The sequence below is a fragment of the Crinia signifera genome, chromosome 9 (genome assembly GCF_055691185.1).
Source record: "Crinia signifera chromosome 9, ASM5569118v1, whole genome shotgun sequence".
Lineage (NCBI taxonomy): Eukaryota > Metazoa > Chordata > Amphibia > Anura > Myobatrachidae > Crinia > Crinia signifera.
The window spans coordinates 106,891,748-106,913,009 of NC_139225.1; the positions used below are offsets into that span (position 1 = coordinate 106,891,748).

Below are 21,262 nucleotides of genomic sequence, written 5' to 3' on the forward strand. Positions count from 1 at the left end.
ACTGCAAAGACAATACGCTGACCATAAGGTGTGCTCACTGGTAAATGTAATATAGCATGATCATTGTACTGTAGTCCATTTTTATATCTATTTCATACATAATATAAATCATTTATATTCATTATGTTGCTGTAAATATTGCTCGCAGTGCAAATATTTTCTATGCATTAGAAATGAGAGATTTGGTTAAATCTCCTAATATTATGCCCTGTTCAAATATTTCATCAATGTTTTCTTTTTGAAATCCAGACTCCAGTTCAGCTTCTATCCTCGCCGAGTTTTCCTCCTGGCCTTATTGTCTATTCTGTTGAGCTATTTAAAAAATGTTGAATATCAACAATGGCTTTCACCAGTGTATTGTCAACTTTTGTATGAAGCAATCTTAGCTCAATGAGAAGGTCCCAGAGCTTATGGTTGTATCTACTGTGCTGCACAGAATCCTGCTTGAATGTGTGTGACTGATAATGGGGCAAATTTCTATCTCTCTCATTAGATTACAGCTACAGCACTGACTGGCCAAACCTCTCAGGACATATATTAATCACAACGATTCATATAGGTAAGTGCACCTTTAAGAGAGTAAACCTGTGGCAGTTTATCGTCCTAATGATGACTTGTATTTTAACATGGCATACTGCTGTTATTGTTACCTTTTATTGTTTATTGTTACCTTTTTACGTATATTTTATTTACCATAAAATATTAATGCATAATCATACTTTTTATTTTATATAATGTTTTTTTGTGAATTGATGATGATCTTATTTAATATACACATAGTATAAAACATCAAGCTAACTACGTGAATATGAGAACATATATTACTGCACTAATGGAGATGATGTAAAGGGAAAATTACATGTATTGGTTTTATTTCTTAATGAAAACAATTCAAATGGAAAATGTGAAATATTTTTTTCCTAGTGCAAAAAAAAATTCGTTTTTTGGGTGGTTGCATTTCTGCATATGCAAAATACTGTAAAGTACAGTCCTATTATTAAATATCAAATAGAACACTTTTAAAATAGACATTATAGCCATAAGAACCTTACTCTAAATAAATAAATAAATAATTATTGCATATATATTGGTCTCAATAGTTGTATTCACAATAATGCAAAATGTACATAATTAATACTACTACTTTTTTTTTTTTTTTTGTCCCAAGAGAGATATTTAACACTAGTTAAAATATGCATATAACGTCAAAATGTCATTATTAGTAAGGACTATAAGGTTAGTTAAAATTTAAATCTAAGGATATATTAATATATAAAATTCATAATATATAAAATAATATATAAAACACCAACTCATCTTACAAATATGATTTGGTATATGAAATAAAGCGAATTGGAAAGTTACATTTTGAAAACTTATATAAACCGGAAACAAGAATGAAACTTAGTCATTCAATAAGATCTTATTTTATTATAGTTTACAAAATTATGAACATACATTTTCAATTGTATATTTTCTTTTAATACTACCAAAGGACTTTGTATGCTAAATGGTGCATCATTTCACAATATAAAAATGTAACCAAGGTTACACTAGGACTTATATCAATTTTCTTGCCAGCACTATGATCCAGAAACTTTTTTTTTCTTACTAAAGAGGGGGGATGTTTAATTAAATCATTTTTAACGTGAACCTAATTATTTTTGACAGAACTTAATTAATGTTTCATCACTACCTTGTGTAATTAAGGTTCTTTCAGTGAGACCTTTGGTGAAGCGAAAATATATGACCTTTATCTTCTATATCATACCTTCCATGACACAGAGATTTGTCATTGTCAACAAAAGGTATCATTTGATTAACTAGGACAGCCTACTAAATTAATTGAAGAATTAGACTTGTTTGTTATTTTTTCTTTTTTACCTAATAAGTTCATTGGTTTAATTAGTCTACACAGCAATACATACCCACGCCGCTGTTATGCTTTTAATTTGCTAAAAAGGATTCTTTGTGTATAAATTTTGGTGACAGAAATAGATAACCACTTTTTTCTATTAATCAATTTGAAGGGCTCCGCCATTTTTATTTCTAACATCAGGGACGGGATGTATTAAAATACATTGCCGCCCTTCGCGTTCCCCCACCCCCGCCGCGATGCCGCTGCATATGTACTAACATATACGGCTGGCATCGCGGTGCGGTGACGGAGGCCCCCCGCGATACCTGGAATGTGGTGTGCGGGGGGGTCTCCGTCACCTCCCAGTCGGCTCCTGCATCCCTCACGCCGGGGACAGCAAACAAGCTGTCCCCGGCGCCTCCTTCTCCCCCCTGCAGCCGGAAGGACGTCCGGCTGCGTCACTAGGGGGAGGAGAGGTTTACCTTCCAGGGTCCAGGAGGACCCTTCAGGAAGGTAAGCCAGAGGGGGGGTCGGCGAGGCGGCGGGTTTGCGTCGGCAAAAAGAAGCCCATAGGCTTCTATAGGGTATCGCCACCCAAAGGTGGCTATACCCTTCACTGCGGTATCATTTTTGATACATAGGAAAATGCTGTAAAACCGGGGTTTTACCGCATTTTCCATTTGATACATCTCGCCCTAAATCTGAAAAAGTTGGAAAAGCTCCTCAGTAAAAGCAGCTAAAAAACTATTAGAGACAATATTACTATATAGCAGACAACAAGACATAACAAGCAAATACACAAAGCCAGGTTGGTAAAGGTGGCACTTGTCCACTTGACCCCAAATGAGTAAGCAATTTAAAAGTTTGACCTGTATTCAGAAAACTTTCGGCCATAATGTATCCAATAGCTTCTCATACAATTGTAAAGAGCAGATGACAATTACTTTGGTTTTGCAATTTCTATAAAACTGTTTTAGAAGAAAATATCAGATCTGCTGCCTAATATTTGTTACTCAAATTTTTCATATTTTTTCTTTATACCACAAGCGCGCCATATTGCTCTAAGTTCACCATGATTACACACATATCAAATTTAAATCGGAGACCTTCTAGTCTTAATATTTGTCGAAGCACATTTTAAAAAGTTATTAAATCATAATTTAGCCATCTTCTTAACTAGTAATTTATTTTTGGCATTTATTTTGGGTACATTGATGCCAGTTGATCCTTTCTACTGTTCTTTTATAATTCTACTGTAAATATAATTTCTGAACAATTGATTATACACACAAAGTAAGAATGAATGGATGGTTGAAAAATGTATACAAGTAGCAGGGGCACATGTACTAAGCCTCGGACTGTAATAATGTGGGTTATGGTATAAATCATCTACAGTGTCTAGTTCTACAATCATATGGTCGACAACTAATGGTCGACAGTCACAAGGTCGACAGGGTCAAAAGGTCGACCTTAAAAGGTCGACAGTCAAAATGTCGACATGATCAAAAGGTTGACATGGAAAAGGTCGACATGTTTTTTTTTTTTTTTTTTTTTTGGGAGTCTATGTTGACATAGGTCGACATGGACACTGTCTAAGTGTACCGCATCCCCTTGCATGGCTTGCTGCACTCACCATGCTTCGAGCTCAGTGCCTCACTGCGCTCAGCACACTATTTTATTCTCCCTTTACGCCCTAGTGGATGGTAGGGCATGAAATACCGCCTGTCGGCACATGCCTTCTGAAAACTCTGTAAAAAAATGCATGTCGACCTTTTCCATGTCGCCCTTTTGACCATGTTGACCTATTGCCTGTCAACCTTTAAACCCTGTCAACCTTTTGACTGTCGACCATTAGACCCTGTTGACCTATTGACTGTCGACCTTGACCCTGTCGATCTTTTGACTGTCGACCATTAGTGGTCGAACATATGACTGTCTATGATGAGTCAGTCTATGATCAGTCTGGATACCATAATGTGGAGTCATAATGTACTGTACGAGCCAATCAGCTCCAAACTGCCATGTTATGGGCTGTGCTTGAAAACCATTACCATAATGAACTGATTGGTTGGTAGGTATCACAATCCATTTTAGCATTCTTTAAGGCTTAGTACATCTGCTCCTCAATGTTTTACTACTTGTAAATCCAAATGCAGTCACAAGGAATCGAATCTGCAGCCAAATTGGCTATTAAACTATTGTTTTTGAACAACAAATATCGTGAAGAAATAAAGTAAAGCAAACTAAAAATTGTTTACCAATTAAACATCAGTTTAAATGTATTGATAGGACTTGTACCTGTACAACACTCCAGTTGTGTACAACTACTGACCCTAGCAATCGTTGCCAACCTTTTCAGACAGCATGTACTGGTATATGTAGTTCTACAATGGTTCTAGAACCATAGGTTGCCTATGCTTTTTCTAGGTACCAGAACTTGACCAGATCATACATAAGCGATTGCATCAAAACAATAATCCTTTGTGTAATAAAAGGCTTATTGTAATTGCAAAACAGTTATTTTGTATTGTATATTATTTTTTGCTATTAATTGAATTTGAAGGAAGGTTTTTCAAATCCGAAAATTAAACCTAATTTGAAGCGAATTACATGGTCATGACTCAAGTGCTCCTTACAGGACAAGGTTAAAGAGATTACATTGGGTTCATGTCAGCAACATCTGCTGGAAAATGCTTTGAATGCTGATTTAATGTGAAATGTTGTGCCTAGTCTGTTGGAAAGACTGCTGTTTTTGGCAAGTGCTAGAGAAATGTTATTAATTGAAATCACTGTGAGGAATGCATCTAGCAAATTGTTATCGGATACATTTTACTCGGTAATCAATGTTGAAATTGATAGTCTTAAAGTAAATAGCACAATAGAAACTCTGCTCAATTAACAGTAAAGACCTTTAATGCAAACATCAACCATTTACAAATTATATTGACCCCTAAAGAGATATGTAGAAACACTTGAAGGAATGCAGCATGAATGCCAATTGGAGTGTGGTCTTACAAGGAAGGAGCATGGCCACACAATAGTATCCCCAATTCAAATTACGCTACAGATTAACATTACACTGCACACTGTGCCCCTGATTTATATTACATCAAACACAGAAGTAGTGTCCCTTACACATAATGCCCACTGTAGTATTTCCCCTTACACATAATATAAACAGTAGTAGTACCTTTTATACACATAATGCCCACAGTAGTAGTGCCCCTTATAGACGTAATGTCCACAGTCATCATTCTTGCTTATACATTTAATGTCAACCGGAGGGGAGAAAAGAGGTAGTGTGCACCTTAAATCACTTTTCCTTACTCACGGTACCTCTTTCTGCTATTACTCTATAAGTCTCCTGGTAAACACCCAGAATCCTGCGGCACCATTTAAGACTTCTAGCAATCATCCTCTGTGTGGTTCATTAGCTGCACCTGAGGACACTCAGGTATATAGCTGCCAGAACATGGCACTTTAACCATTGTTATAATGGGAACGTGAAAGCATTTTATAAGCAACCATAAGAATACTGACAAACAGTTATGCGGCCGTCCGCTTTCAGGCAATTTCCCTACTTTAGAATAATTATCAATTAGACTATTTTAATACAATTTCACCTTGATGCTGATTATATACTGTATATATATATATATATATATATATATATATATATATATATATATATTATTGTTCTACAAGTTATGTCTGAGATTTTTTTTTTTTTAAATCTGTGCAGTTTATTTATATTTTCTTATATCTCCCTGATGGTCTAGGGTAAAAATCAGTGGGCTCAGTGGGTGTTCACTGTCCATATTCCCTTCTCTCTGAGCCTTTTTGGGGGTTGGGGGGAGCCCAGCTTCTACATTTATGCGGCAGTGATGATGTATGGGCCCTGCTGTTGCTTGCAGCTCCATGTGCATGGCTAATGTGTGTGACTGCATTTCCCCTATCGCGGCTTCTCCAGGGAATTGTTGGCCTGACCTGGGACACTACTGAGGCTGTGCAGTAAAGCCATAATTCACACTAATGGTGATAGTTTAACAGGTGTAGTTGCAGTAGCAGCAAAAAGCATCAGAATAGCAAAGCAGGGAGGGCGCCTCTCAAACCCAGCACCTCCCTCCTTTGCTGAGCACATAGCGCAGCGAGCCAGCGAGGGGCGGCGGTAGGCATCCCCCACTATTTTCATACCCCCACTATCCACTTCGGCGTGGAGTTGATTTTATATAGTGTGGTGAGCGCAGCGAGCCACCGAGCCCGAAGCATGGCGAGCGGATGCGGATGACTTCACATATATTCCGCGTCCCCTCGCGGGGCTCGCTGCACTCGCCACGCTTCGGGCTTGGTGGCTCGCCACACTATATAAAATCAACTCCACGCCGACGTGGATAGTGGGGGTATGAAAAGGTTGGAGGAAGCATACCGCCGCCCCTCGCGGGCTCGCTGCGGGCTTACTGCGCTCGCCACGCTTCAGGTTGGCGTTGATAGTGGGGTGGCGTTAACAATGGGGGGGCATTTAACATAGTCATTACCCATCAGGGTGGGTGTACAATCAAAAATCGGGTCTGGGGGGGGCATTTAACATGGGAATAAGCCCAAATTGGGCATGATCGTGTTGCATCGCATCGCATGCCATTATAATGGCATGAGATGCGACGCATTATTAAAATTGTATACTCAGCCCGGGGAAAGGCTCAAATCAAATAATACACAAGTACCAATAATTCTTCTGTTTAGACCATTTGAAAGACTGGGACTTGGGAGCACCAGTGAAAGCATGTTACTTAGCAAGGATTTTTCTCTTCTCACTGGCAGATGAACACTGCTTGTGAAGGCATAAAGGGATCTTTCTCTGTATCCCCTTGGATCTTGAGAGTGCTGTGCTTTTTATGGTCTGTTAAATTCATTAAGGCCACCATCCATATTGAGGTGTATGGGTGGGTTGGGTATGAAATTCGAATGCTCGGGATGCAGACAGCGTCATTCCAACAAAGGCCATTAAAGGATTCAGGTACCCTAGGCTAAGACACATGTTATGCTGCTAAACACACGTGTATGGCCGCTCAGGGACTCATCATTCATACTGTCCATGTGCATGTAATGAAGGTTATACAACTGGCATGTTGGATCTAATGCTTGAGGGTGAAGGAGACTTTGGCTTTAGGCTAACACAATGTGTATAAAGTAATGGTTCCATCAGTAAGTTACATTGACACAGCCATCTGTCAGTCATCTTAAGAACTTTACCCCCACAGTACACCGGGACGGGTTATAGCTAACAAGCATGGAATATGTGGGCAGTACGGATGGTGTAATGGTTATCATTACTGCCTCACGGTGCTGAGGTCATGGGTTCGATTTCCACCAGGGCTCTAACTGTGCGGAGTTTGTATATTCTCCCCATACTTGCGTGGGTTTCCTCCGGGTACTCCAGTTTCCTCCCACATGCCAAAAATATACTGGTAGGATAACTGGCTCCCAACAAAATTAACCCTAGAATCTCTGTGTGCGTGTATATGTGTGGTAGGGAATATAGATTGTAAGCTTCACTGGGGCAGGGACTGATGTGAATGTTCAACTATTCTCTGTAAAGCGCTGCTGAATCTGTGTGTGCTATATAAGAAACTGTTAATAAATAAATATATTAGGCCTTACATTTATTCCTCGGCTGTCACCTGCAAGCCCCCCTAACTGTCCCCTCCCGCAGTCTATTCTATCCCCCCCCCACACACACGCACACACACACACACGCACAGCCTAAATCTAACAAACCCACAGCCTAACCTTTCCTCTACTGCATAATCCTAACTCCCCATACATATACCGGTGGGTTCTGTCAGTATTCTGACTCTTGGGATCCAACTTTCGTTATTCTAACTGTCAGGATCCAAAAAGTCAGGAATCTTACCATATTGGTATGACTGTTAAAAGCCCCAAAGAGGGTTTGCCAAAGAAATCAGGGACTAGTTATTCACTTATTGCAGATTGAGCAAAGCGGAGATAAACTCTTTTATCTCCGCTTTATTAATAGACAAATAATTAATAGATATTTTCTTTTTTTACAATGCAAAGATTAGTCGGAGACGTGTAAAATGAAGACACTGCAGGATAATTGGACATTTATGATGCATTTTTATGAACTTAATGAGAAATATTTAGCAATTGCTGATTAACAGTCTACAGCAGACATTCCCAGCCTTGGTCCTCAAAGAACGCTAAGGGGTAAATACATTTACTAAGATGAGAGTTCTTTGGAAAGTGGAATGTTTCCCATAGCAACCACTCAATTTCTACTTCTCCTTTATTTAAAACCTTCTAGAAGATAATTGAATCTGAATGGTTGCTATGGGCAGCATCCCATATTCAACAGAACTCCCATCTTAGTAAATGTACCCCTAATAGTGCAGGTTTTATTGATATTCAGACGTCAGCATAGATTTTTAAAACTAATGTACTAGGTACTAAGTACCGTATATACTCGAGTATAAGCCGAGTTTTTCAGCCCTTTTTATTAGCTGGAAAAGCCCCACTCGGCTTATACTCTAATCAGTGGCTTCAATGATGTAGCCGCGGCTTAGGGAAGATGGACCACATCCCTTTCTTACCGGAGCCTGTAGGCGCTGTCCGTATGCCTGGCTCTAAGGGCTATGTTGGGTTTTGCTTATTTTTGTAAAACCTCAAAAAGAAAAGCCATAGGGTCTGATTCACATCCGATTGCAGCTGCACAAGCAGAGTGAAACCCACCCTGTGCAAGTCTGCAAGCAAATTGGGAAAACCTTGCTAATCACTATTCACAGCAAATCCACCATCAAACAATATTCCTAGTCTGTGCAAATGGAAGAAAGTCTGACCCATGCAACTCTCTGTGACAGAGACAGGCTGATCGAGGCTAGCCGCCAGAGCGAATGGCACATATCCACCATGAAAATGCCTGAGCATGCATGCGTTTTCTCTGACACTCACAGAACATGGCCAGTTACCACCCCCAAAGGCTGACTTTCTGTCCATTTGCGAGGGGATTGTGATTAGATATTTTCCCTATTTCTTCCCCTATTTTGGCTCGTGCATGCACATTTGGTTCACTACGTGTGCGCAGTCATTCAATAATCGAACAGATTGAGATTTTGCGCAACAGCAATCAGGTCTGAATAACCCCCATAGGTCATAGCTTAGTAGTCACCTTGAGTTCTTAACAATGACATACTGTATATATATTTATTTATATACTTCTGTGATTAATGCATTGTCCCGTAATGGTTAGCATTACTGCCTCACAGCACTGAGGTCATGGGTTCAATACCCACCATGGCTCTAACTGTGCAGAGTTTGTATATTCTCCCCATACTTGCATGGGTTTCCACCGGGTACTCCGGTTTCCTCCCACAATCCAAAAATATACTGGTAGGTTAATTGGCTCCCAAAAAATTAACCCTAGAATGTCTGTGTGTGCATGTGCATGTGGTATGGAATATAGATTGTAAGCTCCACTGGGGCAGGGACTGATGTGAATGGTCAAATATTCTCTGTAAAAGCACTGCGCAATCTGTGTGCGCTATATAAGAAACTGCTGATATAAATAAATAAATAATTGTCCCATGTCCCAGGATATTACAGCAAATTCTAACAACCAGCATGGAAAGTTATTGGTGTTGAGTATTTGAATCCCCAGTGACCAAATTAACTAATCAGATTATGGGCGGGATGCTCTAACATCCGCTCCCCCCATCCACCGCACGTCGCCGGCTACCGCAGACATAATTATCGCATATGCTCTAACATATGCGATAATTATTGAAAATGACAGCTCTTGCTTTAAGAACTGTCCTTTGCGGTAAGCCAGCGATGCATAGCGGGCCCCAGTGGGTCCCAGTGGCTCTCCCCTCCCTCCCTTGCCTGGCTATTTTGCTGCTGCTGTGGGCAGACGGGCTCTCCTCCTCCTGCCTCCACCCAGAAGAGAAGCAAATGTTTCGATGACATTCACTTGCGGCCAACAGATGACATGGCAGTGTAAGCCCGCTTGAAGCAAATGCTTCGAAAGCTAGATGTAGTTTCACTTGCTGCCAACAGATTGCTCCTAAGAGGAAGAGCCATAGACAAATGATAGTGAAAGCTAGGTGATACATTAGCTACCTATACTACGTTCCGGTGTCCATGTTGACTGTAATGACATTCAGGTAAAAAAGTGAAAAATCCCATGTCGACCTTATCACTGTCGACCTTCCCCATGTCTACCTAATGTTTATGTCAGCCTAATGACCCTGTCGACCCTATCGACCTAACCTCATGTCACCCTTTCCTCAAGTCAACCTAATGACCCTGTCAACCTAACCCTACAGTATGTTGACCTTTACGAACGTTGGCCTTCAGTGGTCAACCCAATGACTGTCAACATAATGCTTGTCTGTCCAATGATCCATACCCATGATGTGATGACTGGGCAAAAGCCCCGGCACTACTGACAAATCATGGAATCCAAGGAAGGAGGGCAGTCTAGACACACATTTTAGGGCACACATATTAAAAAAAAGAGAGTTTTTCTTAGTACTTGTTGTTAATTATTACCTATGATTACTGCACAATGTTACACTGCACTATATATGTTTTCCATTTATGGTGGTGGGGTAGTATGTGCCATCTCTCCTTTCCTTTTTTTAAATTGTAATTGGAAATACTTTTTGCCCATTTTTTTGAAATTTTTACTTTTTTAGCATAGTCTAAAAAATCTGAGATATTGCTGTTTGGATGTGATGAGAGCTAACATCAGAACATAGCCTCAGTACCTGGGTGAGAGCCAGGGCTGCCATCAGGAATTTTGGTGCCCGGGACTCATTTCCAGTCTGGGCCCCCCTCCTCTCTTGACTTACCGTAACCCAGCTCCTGATCCCCATCTCCTCTTCCGCTGAGCTGCAGCCCGGAGGTCCAGAAGCACAGGCTTCCTCAACTTAGGAGGCCTGCGTCCAATTAAAATGCAGCACTGGCTGGTGAGCCAATCAGAGCTCGTGTAAGGGCAGACGCTCTGATTGGCTGTTGGTACGTGAGCTCTGATTGGCTAAAAAGCCGGTGCAGCATTTTAATTGTCGTCCTGGGTTGAATAAGCCTGCTTTTTTGAGTGGAGGCAGGCGGCAGGCATGGGGGGGGGGTTTGCAGTGGTCAAAATGAGCTGCTCAGGCCCAGGGCCGGTGTCAGGCTTTTCAACACCCTAGGCAAAACTTCAACCTACTGCCCTGTCCCCCCCACCCACTCACCCATACTGCCACCAATATCCACTTTCCAACCCTTTAAGGCATACTTGCCTAACATTCTGGAATTGTAGGGTGCCCCCAAAAATCAGGTGGTCCACCCAGCCCACCCCTGGGAAGGTTCCCTGCTTTCCCTGGAATCCCCCCTTTGCCACCCACAACAGAGTACAAGGAGGAGGGAAGTATTCCTCAGGGGAAAATATGGAGGTGAGGTCTTAGAAGTTCCACAGCAGCCACCTGCATTAAGTACAACAATGATCCTCATAGACATCCTTGATATTTTGATAGGCAGACTTGGTGGGCCCCCACAGATCCTGGCACCCTAGGCAGCTGCCTAAAGCTGCCAAATGGTAGAGCCGGCTCTGCTTGGGCCCTTCCATGAGGCCGGGGCCCGGGACAGCTGTACCCACAGCACCCCCTTATTGAAGGTCCTGGTGAGAGCCCACAGCATCGTAGGGGTTAAATGACCAAAGAGCTGCACATGTTTCCTTGGAATCAAGTCAAATAACACAAATGCATTTTAATTAGTGATTTTACTGAAATTATTTAATTGCTTTACAAAAAGTCTTGCCCATGTCATGTCCTACAGGTGCAAAGCAGGTTTCCAGAAATCAGTATTAAGTGTCCCAAAAATATTTATGACCTATGTGACATACAGTACAGTTGCACTATAATCAGACAGGTGGGCACTTTGGTCCTGCATATTACAGAAGCCATGTGCTTGGGTTCCTAGAATTCCAATTATCCCATTTAGGGGGTGGTGCATACCCTTAATTTGCTTCCTACAGCTCACTAAAGAATTATTTTTTATCTGCTGAAATGTATGTTTTTGACATCTAATTGGCAGTGATGAAGCAGCTAAATAAATCCTGTTATTACCATTTCTTTCTCTGGACCGTGCAGAAACAGGAAGTGGGATACGGTGTTAGAGGATAGATTTTTAACTTGGCAATGAAGGCCATAGAAGGAATGTAAGGGATTAGGGTGTTAAATGTACTGGAAAGAAGTATATCAGTAGTGACAAGTCTCACAGTGCTTAATTAAACATTTAGGATGAGAGAAGGTTTAGACAAAAATGGTTTTGGTTTTGAACTATTAAAGCAAACAAACTATCTGTCAAGACATGTCTTTTTATGGTAGAGTGATTACATACTCGTAATTTAATTCATTGCTCACTGATGACAACTCATCTGAAAGGGGTGATTAGCGCAAACAGTGCTTGCCTCATTTTTATGGTGATCTGGTGAGGTGTCATGGCTCAGCTGATGAGATAGCCGGCAATTCACTTCTAGTCAGAGGTTTCAATGAACCAGGACAGCACATGCCAAGTGTGTAGAAGCTGATGAGTGATATCAAATATTTAGGCCAAGAAAGAGCATACGGCCTAATTCAAACCTGATCGCAGGACAAACTTGTTCCCAAAATAGGTAAAACCATGCTGCACTGCAGGTGGGGTAGATGTAACATGTGCAGTGAATTAGCTTTGGGTGAGTTATTTTGTTTCTGTGCAGGGTAAAGCCCACATACACTAGCCTAATTTGGCCACGTTTCACCTCATTCCAATGGACCGGGCTGAAAAATCAGTTGAAAAGTGGGCAAATCGGATCTTTTTGACATCCAATCCGATGGGCAATTCCATACGCATCAGGGGTCAGACCTGTTACACGTCCGACCTTAAACTTGGCCCCATTCCAGGCATGCGATCCTGCCACTTGGGAAGGTTCCAGGCAGCTCAAGAGGGATGGACTGGCCATGCAGTGCTGCAACTTCTCACAGTAGTGTATTGTCACCTTTACACTGCAATTTAGATTTCAGTTTGAACACACCCCAACCAAATCTAACTCTCTCTGCATGTTATAATTGCACTGCAGTGCAACATGTTTTTGGCAATTTTGAAAACGTTTGCTCTGCGATCAGGTCTGAATTAGGTCCATAGTTATGTTTGCATTTAGCTATACACAATCCAGCCCTAACTGTGCATTCACACAGCGAGGTGTTGGCTATGGCTGATTTGGTCTATACTATTTCACTTGATGTGCATGGAGACGATTTTGACTGAATGTACTAAAAATTGGACTATGTGTGATTTGGCCAAATACACTGTATGCGACATAGTCAAAATTGCCCTGCCTGCACAGTCTATTTTTTACTTGCGACAATGGCAGATATTCAATGCTGTGAGCGAGCAGGACTTCCTGCTCGCTGTCACCACTCACTCTGTCAGTATTCAACGCACCCCCCTCATACGCCAATTCCCCCTCGCTCCATTTTTTGAGCAAGGGGGAATTGGCGTATGCGGCTCCAGAAGCAGCGAGACTCGCGGCTAAATACAGTGAGTCTTCTGCATTAGCCGCGGGTCTCGCTGTTGTGGGGAATTCTCGCCGGCGAGGTTTTCCCCAGAATGATGAATAGAGCGAGCGGCTGGCGCGGGGGTTAAACAGCGAGGATCACTGGTTTTCAAACATATTTATTTTAAATATATAATTGTTTTTATTTTAATGGAGCTGGATGCAAGTAAAGTTGCCCATAAACAGAGCATTATTCCTATGCAATGCACAGTACAAATACGATGTGATGCGATCTAGTACAGAACACCGCTCCGTGTATGGGCACCTTAAGGGCTTTTAGTTTCAATATGCATGTGTCAACAGGCAGAGTTGCATAACTGCAGGAGAAAGTTTAAGACTAGTCTCACCTCTGCCATCCAGCTGCTCCATCAGTATTTTATTTCTATATCGTGGCACGGCGCTTCCTCGCTCAGGGATTGGATGCGATACATCACACACTGTCCTCCAACTCCAATCCAGTGCACACTGGACCACGCATGGGTTTGGATTGGATGTCAGAGGCATTCAATTTGGGCCTGATCTCAACCCGATTCTTTGGAATCAGGTAAAATTGGGCCCAAATCGGACAATTGTATGGGGGCCTTTACTTGAACGGACAAGGGGCGGGATGCACTAATATTCGCAGCCCCTCTCCGCAGCACATCGCCAGCTATCGCATAGATAATTATCACATATGCTTTAACATATGCAATAATTATTGCAAAAGACAGCTCTTTCGTTAAGAGCTGCCCTTTGCGTTGTGCCTGCGAAGAGCAGCTGGTCCCTGGCAGCTCCCCAGCGGCTTCCCCTCCCTCCCTTACCCAGATGGATGCTGCTGCAGGGCGGTCTCTCCTCCTCCTCTCTGCACCCAGAAGAGGATGTATAGAGCTGGGAGGAGAGGAGGTCACTGGTCGGGGCAGCGAAAACCCGGCATGCGGGTTTTCTTGCATATCAGAATGCATGCACTTAGTGCATCCCGCCAAAGGACAGTGTTTTTATATTTTAGATTTTGGCAGTCAATAGGATAGCCACTATTGGTCGAAATGATCAATAAATCAACATGGTTGACATGATAATGGTCACCACAGCATATGGTCGAGCATAAGTTTTTGCCATTTTTTTTTTTCATTTTCATACTTTAGCATCCACATGGACTTACGCAATAGGGCGAGTGAAACGGTACTCTTACTGAGTGTTGGGTGATACACTGAAACCCCAAAAAGCTACATATGCACGTTGATGCACGTTGACCTTTTCCTGTCACGACCATATTCATGTTGACCTTTTCCTTGTGTCAACTTTTTCCATATTGACCTTGTGCATGTCAACCTTTTGTGGGCCACCTACACACCGACCTTATGTACCAAACCCTCAAAGATGATATTGCAGTGAAACGGTAAGCTCCACTTACATAACTCACATAGATGGATGCAGACCGCATCCCGACGGTCAGGATGCCACTGATCAGTATACCACTACCAACATCCCAATTGCCTTCAGATGACCGGCGCAAGAATGTCATATACTTTAGTATGCCGACACCAGTGTCCTGACAGTCGCATCCTGATCAGTATAGGTATACGGTTGTTAGGTCAACATGCGTTGGGTCAACCACTGAGGGTTGACATGGCTTAGATTGACATCTGAAATAGGTCAACATGTCCAATTTCTATGAGGATGGAAGTTCGACATAAGCATTAGGTCGACAATAGCTAGGTCACTAGTCAAGAGGTCTTTTTTCTTTTGAGCTCACATGTGCTGGCAGGCGGTATTTCATGCCCTACTATCCACTAGGACATGTAGGGCGAATAAAATAGTGTTCCGGGCATGGTGAGCAGATGCGGTGCACCGATACGGTGTCCATGTGAACCATGTCTACATACGGTTAATATAATAGTGTGCCCGAAGCATGCCAAGTGCATCAGTACACTGATACGGTGAACCTTTGACTGTTGACCTAGCCATTGTCGACCTAATGGCTGTGTCAATGTTCCATCTATCTCAACCTTGGGCATGCCTTCCTATTTCAGGTGTCGACCTAAGACATGTCGACCTTCAGTGGTTGACCCAATGCATGTCTATCATGGGTTGGTCGTCCCAATAACCCATTCCCCTTTCATAACCCATGCAATTCCTCTTTCCTGCCTGGGGTGTCACTGTCTGCTGTGGTGTTCTATGTCTGGTCTACATATCAATAAAGACCAGACTGTACTAGAAGCACCAAAGCAGACAGCGACACCCCAGGCAGGAAAGAGGAACTGCAAAGATTTTGAAAGGTACCGTGTGCTAGAATGAACACTAGTTAGGATTAGGCACAATCACAACAAATAGGGATTAAGTTTAGACTGTGTGAGATATCTAACTCTCTCTCTAGCTGAGATGTACTACATGTAGTCGGTTTATAATATGGGTAAATACTTACTAATGTGATTAAAATCACAAAGGACAGCTCCCCCCAATAAGAGCTGACCTTTGTGATAAGCCTTGTAGGTTTTGGAGCAGGGAGTCCTTCTGCGCATGTGCAGTGTGACACTCTTCCTGTGACTATAGTACAGTAAGTTCCCCATGCACGTTCACAGTCTCAGAAGAAGCCTTGCGGGGCTCATGAAGAGTTGGATGCAATTCTATGTGTGTGGTGAACCATAGGAATCTTAAAATGTTTCCAGCTTTGCAACAGTAGCATACTGTATGCACCAGGTTTTGTGCCAGGAAACAACAGTAACATATGCTACAGTACATGATTATGCCAGGAGAAAACAGTAACATATGTACTTGATTTATCCCATGACAGTATAATGTTAGTAGTAAATTTGTACAGAATTTGTACACAATATAATGTCTTGAAGTGTAATATACATAAGATATACTTCTATGGGTAGCATAGCTTGACAGAACATATAGTACAGTAGAACAGTATTATCTGGCTTTGCTGTTCCAAAATCCTGAATAGCTACTGGAAGGGCTGATTGCTGTCTACAAACTTGACCATGGTGCACTGGGTGACTGTGGTTGTTTGATTCTTTTCCATTATTTACTTCATCCGGGGCTGGACTGGCCATCTGCCACTTCTGGCAAATGCCAGAGGGGCCGATGGCCAGGTGGGCCGATTTCTTTTTGAAAGGTGGAGGCTCCACCAGGGCCGATTACGCAGCCCAGTCAGTTGCTTCCTTCCTCTGTATTCTCTGATCCTGCTGTGGAATGGCTAACCTAGACCTGTGATGCCTGCAGACACCAGGCTGAAGACAGTCCATTGCTGGTAACTTCTGGTTTGGCAAGAACTTTTCGTTGCAGTAATCTCTAACCATGTATTAAAAACCATACATGTGGGAGGATTTCAGCCCTATTTCTAAGCGATCTGTGTAGAAATTAAGCAAGGAACTTTCAGTGCGTATGCCTTCAAGTCACACCGGTGCATGGTCCGGCACCTCGCCATTGCATGACTAGATCTTGCCTGCATGCAGTCAAAATGTAGTCAGATAGCCAGTGTTGTAACCAGATCAGTCAACATACATTGCTCAGTACACATCAATGGTACATAGCAGGTATCAGCAATGTGTGCTGAGCAATCTCTGCTAAACTAAAGCGCTCAACACGGGGATGAAGTCCCCATGTCTGTATGGGCCTTAAGTAATCCAGTGCAAATATTATACCACCTACTTTGACAGTTATTCTCTGCACATATATAATTAATGACATTTCAAACTTTTTTTCCCAGGCTAGATATTATAAGATGTTTTCGAAAAACGTTTTTATTCTGAAGGTAACAGGATTTAACAGCAGAGTGCTGGATATTCCTGCATTTAAATTTGGCAAACCAATCCATTATGATCTATAAAATTACCAAATTAAACTATCAGGTTTTACAATTTTTTTCTTAATTTCAGACAAAAAAAACCCCTCTCTATATTATAATGCATAATGTTACGTCCACAAGGTAGAAGACCATTAATTAAACCAATTTATCTAAAAAAAAAAAAAAAATTGTATTGTATAAGAAAATAACAATCCGAAAAAAAATTTTGTTCTTTATTTCGATACTTGAATATAATAAAGCACAATATTTTCAAGGTATTATAAAATAAAAATGACTACATATACAATATCTCCTAACATAAATTTGGTTAAAGATCAAGGAGTAAGCACAACGTTTTCATAATGTTAAACCAGGGTTTTATGTAATATCTTGCCTAATTCAGGCAATTTTGGTAAATTAGCCCGTGTTTGAAAGAGCCAGTAATTTTCATAAACCAGGACACTTGAAATGCTTGGAAAGCTTGACCGTTTTTATTTCTTACTCCTGCGAGACTGAGCAACAGCATTTTTTATCACAGCCACTGGTGTCTGTGAATTTTGGAGATTACTCTTCAACAGGTGCTTGTTGATATAAATACACAATAATTATGTCCATGTGAAGAACCTATGAGAAAAAGGGATCCGTAAAAATCAACTTAGACCTTTTGAGGACCCCCAGAGTAACACTGCGCTGACCCTCCTGTTCAGACAGAGATCCAGTGAATAAAATTGTATCCTGACTGATATTGACAACTACACTATTGAATTCTAATGAATTTCTTTTGCATTTTACTCTTTCTTCTTCTCTTCTTTTTTACATTCTTCCAAACTGCACCATACTGTAAATACAAAAGGAAATCCATATTGTATAGTGCACTATTCACATTGCTTTATCAACAGCAGAATTCAGATTGTTGGCATCTCAACAAGAAGATGGAGGTCTCTGAATCGTAGACAAGACATAATTTGTTTATAAAGCAGCCACTGGCCAGTTTACAGTGGAGCATGGACATCTGTTCCATAACCAGTACTCTCCTCTAGGAGCACATGCACATTCCTTTATTTCCTATGTCCTTCACCACAAGTTCAGGAATGCTATTTCTTAATAGTGAAGCATCGACTGGATATGAATGGCCAAAGAGAACCATTTTGTCCTAGACTTTTCAAGGGGACACGGAAAAGTTAGGCTCTGCTTGTTTCTTTAAATCTGCAAACTTTGAACTTACAATATGGCAATTTGTTACTTGTGGACTGATAAGAGTGCTCAGAGTAGCCCATATGGTGCCAAACGTGATGTTTTTGTTTTTTTTTCAGTTATATGCCTTTATTATTTTTCCTGTTAATTTTAGGGTTTCACAGTTGCCAGAATAAAGATACAAGGGTTCTGCTAATACCCCAAAAGTTAATAGGAGAGTGGCTGAATGGGCAGTCTCTTGACAGACACAATCCACTTTCCATCTGATACAAGTTCTTTCTCCTCACTATCTCCTCATTATCTGCTTGTCTCTAGGGCCTTTCTCCCATCTTCATCCAACGCTGACCAGTGTGGGGTGTGTGTGGCCCGTTACTAGCTAGCCCCTCCTCTGGTAAAAGCTCTTCACTCTTCTCACCTTTTACTTCACAGGTGCCCCAGCCCCCCCCCCCCCCCACATCCCCCTTAGCCTTCTTTCTCCTCTTGGGGTCCCTCAAACCCCCTTTCTCTGTCACATTCAGCCCTCTGACAGCTACATGTGACAGCCTTCCCTCTGACCCCTACCTTTCACAGCCTGCCCTGTGCCTGCTACCGGTCACAGCAAGTGTTTGGACTCCTACCTGTTACAGCCAGCCCTCTGACCCCTACCCGTCACAGCATAACCGCTACACAGTGCTACAGTAACTTACGGGTCATTCCAATGGATAGGCTGCATGATGGCAGCAATCTATAGGCGTGCCACTGGAATCTGGAATATCTGGTGCCACTGTCATTTTCCTGGCGTTTTGCTCATGCACAGTAGAGTAATCACCAGGAAAATGTCTGCACTGTCATTTTTTCATAGATTTGGGAAGTGTCACAAGAGAAAGGTCGACATGCATCAAGGTCGACATGTCTGACGGTCGACATGTGGATAGGTCGAAAGGGTCATTAGGTTGACATAATCATTAGGCATTTTCGACATGGACACTAAAAAGGGCACTGCGTTCCCACGCTACACTCGCCATACTTCGGGCACACTATTTTTTTCTACTACCACATCCTAGTGGATGGTAGATCATGAAACCTAGCCCATGACCTTCAGTGATCGACCCAATGCATGAGACCATATACCATTTGTGCATGCCTTTTAGAGTCTGAGACTATACAGCACTGCCAGCTACAGAGGAGTATGCCTGGGTGGAGGAACTGCACAAGGGCCTCCTCTCCTGAGATGCCCCTGGGTGGGGGACTGCATTTGGGATACCAATAGTGTTACATTTTTGCCTCTAGTCATTTAGGAGAAGAGTCTATGGCCCTCATTGTGATCTGCTCGGTAAGCTGCGAAGCTCGCAGCTTACCAAGCAGTTTTGCTGCTGCCCTGCGGAATCACTACTCGCATATGCCCACTGCTGGAGGTTGCCGACCATCAAATGATTTCTCTAGGGCTCGCAAATCTAAGTCATGCCATCATTTACATGGGAACGCCCAGCTTTTGCATGGAAACGCTCATGAAATGCTTGGCATTCCAATGTTGGCACTGTCTGCCTCCCCCCCTCCCAGAAGCCCTGTACATGCACAGATCTTCCCCATTGGTCCCCCGTTCAAACCCACATGGGTCGCTCGTTAATTAAAATGAGGGCCTATGTCTTTTAGATGACACCTTCTTTAAGTCACCCTTATGCCCCAAATTCTCCTTAGTATGGCCTGGATTTCAATCTAGACTGAATGATCCAGTTGTCCATTTAATAAAGATCACATCAGATATATGTTTTGTCAGCATTGCCAGCCAGACATAGGGAGAGGTTCTATGTCATGCTTTTCTCTAAATAAGCTCTTTGGCAGGGATATTCTTGCCATGTGAGTATTATAAAATCCTATATGAGTCTTTAGATGGCATTAGCCATTATAGTCTACTAATTACCAGCCCATCTCCCAATGACTGAATAAAATAATAATGATATCAGGGCCAGCTGCTGTGCACGCCCAAACAATGTAACACTTAGCTTGCTCTGACGGGCACCATCTAGTCACCACAAATTACCCCATAGCGATGAGGAGCAGCAGTCTTCCCCACTAACTAGAGCTGTGCTGTCCAAAATGAGACAATAAAACAATTTGAAACAGCGCTGTGCTAAATATATACTGTCAACAACAGCAAACACTTTCAATATGCATATAATAAACACTTTAACCCCTTACCGACGCAGCATGTTTTTGCCTTCCTGACAGAGGCTTTTTTTCAAATCTGACAGGTATCACTTAAGTGGGGATAACTTTTTTTTGCTTTTACTTATCCCAGTGATTTTGAGATTGTTTTCTCGTGACACATTGTACTTTAAGTTAGTGCTAAATTTTGGTCGATACAGTTTTTTTTTTTTTGTGAAAAATACCAAAATGTCATAAAAAAATTGAACATTTTGCAATTTGCAAAATGTTACATTTTCTGCTTGTGAGACAAATAATCATACCACTCAAAATAGTTAATAACTAACAAAGACCATATCTATACTTTATTATTACATCATTATTTCAACCTGCTTTTAATTTTTTTGGACACTAGGGGGCAGCAGAGTCAAAATTATGCACATCACACAGTAAACGCTGCTTTTGGCTGTTCACGTTTGAACAGCCAATCGCAGCGATCGCCCATGGCGGGGGGCATTGCTGCCCCCCCTGGGCAATGAGGGAAGATGTCTGCTGTCAGGAACAGCAGACATCGTCCCTCTGTCACCGCGTCTAGAGACGCGGTGACACTTTGAAGTCATGACGTACATTTACGTCATGTGTCGGGAAGTACATCCCGACCATGACGTAAATGTACGTCAAATGTCGGGAAGGGGTTAAAAAGCTTTAATTTTCCTTTATTTTT

At 41.9% G+C, this 21,262-nt stretch overlaps 1 long non-coding RNA gene across 1 annotated transcript in view; it reads left to right on the top strand.

Annotated features, from left to right (window-relative positions):
- Positions 1-423: 423 nt before the first annotated feature.
- Positions 424-21,262, top strand: part of LOC146036671 (uncharacterized) — a 109,232-nt gene continuing 88,393 nt past the window's right edge. Inside the window, exon 1 of the long non-coding RNA XR_014460919.1 lies at positions 424-559. This is a non-coding gene — a long non-coding RNA (uncharacterized LOC146036671). The remainder of the gene's footprint in view (positions 560-21,262) is intronic.